A 5,807-nucleotide genomic window follows, 5' to 3' on the forward strand; every position below is an offset into this window, starting at 1 on the left:
AAAGGTAGTAACTGTGGGGGATGGACTGATAGGAGGAATAGAAGATTCCGTTATTAGCTTTGCTGTTTTTTTTGCCTTCCTCTGGATCAACTGTGGGTGTAGAATTATAACTTTTTTTTTTTTTTCTGTGGTTGAACTGAATGAAATTTTGTCTTTTTTCAGCCAGACTAACTATGTATGTAACTAGCTGAAGGCGGGATAGGCTTCCCTGAAGAGAGAGGTTTTCAGAGATCGCCTGAAAGTGGGCAGAGTAGGCGATAGTCTGATAAATTGGGGTAGAGAGTTCCAGAGGATGGGGGAGGCTCTGGAGATGTCCTGAAGACGAGCATGGGAGGAGGAGACAAGGGAGCTAGAGAGCTGGAGGTCGTGGGAGGACAGTTTGGGTGATCCAAGGATCAGGGCCCTCCTATCCCTCTTGTATTGAACTGTATTGTTGCTGTATTGTCTCCCGTTATATTGTAAAGCGCTGAGCAAACTGTTGGCACCAAAAATCCTGTATAATAATAATATATAAATCCTGTATTATAATAATAATAATAATATAAATCCTGTATAATAATAATAATAATAATATAAATCCTGTATAATAATAATAATAATAATATATAAATCCTGTATAATAATAATAATAATATAAATCCTGTATAATAATAATAATAATAATAATATATAAATCCTGTATAATAATAATAATATAAATCCTGTATAATAATAATAATAATATATAAATCCTGTATAATAATAATAATAATAATATAAATCCTGTATAATATTAATATATAAATCCTGTATAATAATAATAATAATAATATAAATCCTGTATAATATTAATATATAAATCCTGTATAATAATAATAATATTTGGAGACAAGATCGGTGATGTAATTTGGGGCAGAGTTATAAATGGCTTTATATGTTTTTATATGCTGTCCTCTAGACCGGACTGCATTTACGTGATCCGTATGGCAAACCAGTTTCAGAGGAGGGCTGTCAGGACTAGCTCAACATCGATGAAACACCTGATCCTGCACGTGCAGGGGGGGAGGAAGCCTTGAGCAGGAGCCCCTTTTAAAACTTTTTGAATAACATGTGGAATGTGTATGAGCAGATCTCAGCCAGACATGGGAAAGTGTTGGACTGAAAAGAGTAGCAGCGTGATGTAAGCAGCCCAATATTAGGCAAATCGCTACTGAATGTGTCAGTTCCGCTTTTGCTGCGGTTACAGGGAGGCTTCACAGATACGGTTCTGCATCCCCTACTTCTAGCAGTTACTTCCTCCTCATTGCTTTGCATGCTCAGGCTCGCTTGTACGGAACGGTCCCGGCCCGAGTACCTTACGGATTGTTTTTGTTATCTATACGAGGATTCGTGAAGTCTGCTGATGTCCAAAAAGGTGACGGCAACACAGTTTCCATGTATGTACACCAAGAATTAGAAATGTAAAGGAAGAGATGCAGCAACTTGCATGAGCCTCACGAGCGACTGGTGTAGTAGTCATACTATGGCAGGAGTGTCCTGGAAGATAAAGCCTAGTAAAGAGCCCAATGTGTTCAGTAAGTGTAAACGCATTTTTACAAATTGTTTAAAAAAAAAAAATGTTTTGAGTAAGTTTACAAAATTTGTGTTGGGCTGCAGGTTGGATACCTCTACTGTAACCCATTCCTGGCCGATTCTGTCCCTGCGATTCTGATTCGGGTTGTGCCAGCATCTCTAACCCATTCCCAGGGGTGAACTGACAACTCATGAGGCCCCTGGGCAACAGGGGATCATGGGGCCCCTGTGTCCTCGCCCACACTTAAACCACACCCAAAAAAGCCTATGAAAGGTACCAGGGGCATCTCATGGGGCCCCCTACTGACCCCGGACCCTCGGGCAGTGCCCAAGTGTCCAAATGGTCAGTCCGCCCCTGCCCATTCCCTTTCAATCCAACTGTGCTAACTTGCTTTTCATTCTTTTCCTGAAAATCTGTTTCCAGTTTTGTCAGCATGGTTCTGGCCTCATCCGCGTGAATCTCTACCCTCGTCTGTATGAATCTTTGATTTTGACAGCATGGTTCTGACCTTGTCCATGTGAAGCTCCAATTCTGCCAGCACGGTTCTGACCTTGTCTATGTGAATCTCCATTTCTGAAGGCACGGTTCTGACCTTGTCCATTTGAATCTCTGGCCTTGCCCATGTGATTCTCTGACTCTGCCAGCATGGTTCTGACCTAGTCCATGTGAATCTCCAATTCTGCCAGCATGGTTCTGACCTTGTCCATTTGAATCTCCGACCTTGTCCATGTAAATGTCTGACTCTGCCAGCTTGGTTCTGACCTTGTCCATGTGAATCTCCAATTCTGCCAGCATGGTTCTGACCTTGTCCATGTGAATCTCCAAATCTGCCAGCATGGTTCTGACCTTGTCCATTTGAATCTCTGGCCTTGTCCATGTGAATCTCCGATTCTGCCACTATGGTTCTGACCTTGTCCATGTGAATCTCCAATTCTGCCAGCATGGTTCTGACCTTGTCCATTTGAATCTCTGGCCTTGCCCATGTGAATCGCCGACTCTGCCAGCATGGTTCTGACCTCATCTATGTGAATTTCTGACTCTGATAGCATGGTACGGATTCCAGCATGTGAATCTCTGATTCTGCCAGCATGGCTCTCATTCTGTCCCTATGAACCATGCTTTTGATTGTGTTTTCAGCTCACCAGGTGGACTAACACTGTACTGGTACAGTTAGCGCCTACCATCCCCATTTCCAAATATGAAAGTCTCTATATTAGGGTGCCTACACTTTGGATGGAGGAGCAATAGGGACATCTTTGGACAGCTACATTGTCAGTCTAGGGAGTGTTAGATGCACTAGCAGATTTAGATACACTAACACATTAAAGCTGAACTGCAGCTAACACTTTTTAAGCACTTATAGTAAACATTTTTTTTTCTTTTAGGATAAAGGTTTTACATTAATAAAAGCTGATCATTGTAAGCACCCCTGCCAGTAGTCAATGGTTTGTCTCAACCCTCTGACACTTTGTCTGGACAGCTTGGTCTGTTGAAAGAAGTTAAAAAAATGACAAACTTACTGGCTGGATCACCAGCTTAAAATAAAGGAAAAAAAACAAACAAAAAAAAAAACTCTAAAACTGCAGGGTCACTTCAGGATTCTGAATAGAAATTACAAATTCTCCGACTGTACCCGTCTCAGTACAGAACAAGATTACTGCAAGGTGACTGATAAAGCAATAGATTAGGCTGCTGGTATCTAGAAAATAAATTTGCTGGTTGCAAGATAAGAAGCAAACAAAACGGATAAATACATACAGGCGTACCTCGGTTTACAAATTTAATTCGTTCCTCGGGACTTTTCGTATTGTAAAAAATTTGTAAACTGAATCGCGGTTTCCCATAGGATTGCATTGAAAACCAATTAATCTGTTCTGGAGGTCAGAAAAAGTAAAAAAAAAAAAAAAAGTCTTTTATCTGTTCCAAACTCTTTATAAAGTGCACTTTAAAGGCCTAAAAGGGACATGATTAAAAAAAAAAAAGTTCATAAATGCATTGAAAATCAATTTTAATCCATTCTGAAGGTCAGAAAAAAAGTCAAAAAAAGGTCTTCTGTTCAAAATTCTCTATAATGTGCACTTTAAAGGCATAGTACTGTACAGGGACATGATAAAAAAAAAATTGTAAATGCATTGAAAATACACACATATATATACATACATACACACATCCCTGGAAAAAAGTAATTCAGGGAGTCAACAAATGTGCAGAAATCAATATAACTGCCAGACCAGATAAGAAAGATGTCATCGATATACCTCATCCAGCCCTTCACATGTTAAGTGGACAAAGTGGATGGGTATATGTGACATTTCTCCATGTATCCCACAAACAGGTTTGCGACAGAGGGAGCTGCCCATGGCAGTACCTCGGATCTGGGTGTATGCCTTGCCTTCAAATTTGAAATAATTATTAGCAAGAATAAACTCAAGGTATTCAAGTATATATTTGTATGGTAAGACAGTGTCCAAGAAAATGTCCAAGTGCATGTAAACCTGCGTCATTGGGTATGCATGTATAAAGAGATGTAATGTCCTTCACGGCTAATTTCCATCCTTCTTGAAATGAGGGAAAAACCCTTAGTTCATCTAGAAAGTCATTGGTATCACGAATGTAGGCTGGTAGCTTCTTGACAAGGGGTTACAAATGAGAATCTATAAACTGGGCCAATGGTTGGGTAATAGCCTCAGAAACAATATGTCTTAACTTTAGGGGAGTGGTCCCCTTATTGATTTTTGGTAGTCCGTAGATCATCGGCATATGGGGATAGTCAATGAGCAAACAATCAGCAATTCCATCGGTTATCCAACTGTTAGTTTGCCCAATGTCAATCAGGTTCAGCAGACCAGACCATTCCTAGTGCCATGTATGGGATCCCTCTTTAATACCACGTAGCTCGTAGTGTCCACCAACATGAAGAGCATACCATCCCTATAGTCCATGTAATTCATGATCACAATACCCCCCACCCTTGTCCACGGTTTTATAATGTTTTTATCATCCCTCATGGACTTTAGTGCCACACATTCCTCAGAACTCAAGTTAGTGCGGTTATTCCTGGGGATGTTTTTGAAGACATCATATTTGATTGTCTGTGGATAGTTATTGATAGAAATAAACCGTCATGGAGATATAAATGTACTTTTAAGCTTAAAAGGGGTCATCGTTGTGGACTGTGGGTTGGGGTGTGTATGGAAGAATTGCTTAAATTTTCAGTGTCCATTCAAATTTGAACATCTCTCTTTCAAAGTCAAATTTGTTCAGTCTGCTAGTATGGCAAAAATGAAAAGGCCCTTGGAAAGAAGTCTTGAATCACCATTGGTAATGAGTCTTGAGGAGAGGTTGATTATCGGGCACGTCTGGTTCCCCGTCGTCCGCTGCTGCATGGTGGAGGTACACTGCAGTCTCTCGATACCCCTCTTGGACCACCGTTTCCGCTGGCCACTGTAACGTTTGTAGAAGAAGTTGTTGTGACAATTGTGCGCCATAGAGGCATGGACGCTGTATGTGACAGCCAATCTTACTAGGTCTCAGCCATGTTCTCTCCTGTCCTCCCTTTTCCATGGAATGCATAGCTATAGGTTTTACGGAGGTCTAAAGGATCTCTTATCCTAAATAAAACACAGATCAGCTCCAGGGCTGTAAACTGCTAGTCTGGTTCCAGGGGGTCTGCTTGAAAACCACTTTCCTCTGCCCGATCGTAAAACAATAACTCAGTCAGTCATGACCTGTGAGGCCATTAGGGCAGAGCGTGTCATAAAACGTACATTCCACATGAGTCATTTTTCATACAATTCATAAACTTCAGCAGGAACTGGGCACATTACTATGAAGTATATATTCGGATAGATCAGTTTAATATGAGTCACACAAGACCTTACATCACTATATTAGTACCTACAAGAGAGAAGAAGCAGTCTCTTTTATCCTGAGTGACAAGGGTACGCTATGTTTGGTATCTTTATCTCTAAATATATATATATTATTTATATTTATTTATTGAATATGGCCAAAATTGTAGCATTTCCAATATATGGCAATATATTTGGTAAGAATGTTTTTAAAATATATTTAAAATATATTTTCTTCCATTTGGGTTATCTCTGTAATTATCTGTTTGCCTGGAGTTCCGCTTCAAAAGGAAGATTGTAAACCATTAAAAAATAATTGCAATTTTAAAACGCTCTGTGCATCTTTAATATTTTATGTGTTGGAGGTTGTGGATCACAGATCTATTTTTCTCCTTTAGAGACGA

This window comes from Staurois parvus, unplaced genomic scaffold, assembly GCF_062004578.1.
Source record: "Staurois parvus isolate SC_StPar_1 unplaced genomic scaffold, SC_StPar_1.0 ptg001718l, whole genome shotgun sequence".
NCBI lineage: Eukaryota > Metazoa > Chordata > Amphibia > Anura > Ranidae > Staurois > Staurois parvus.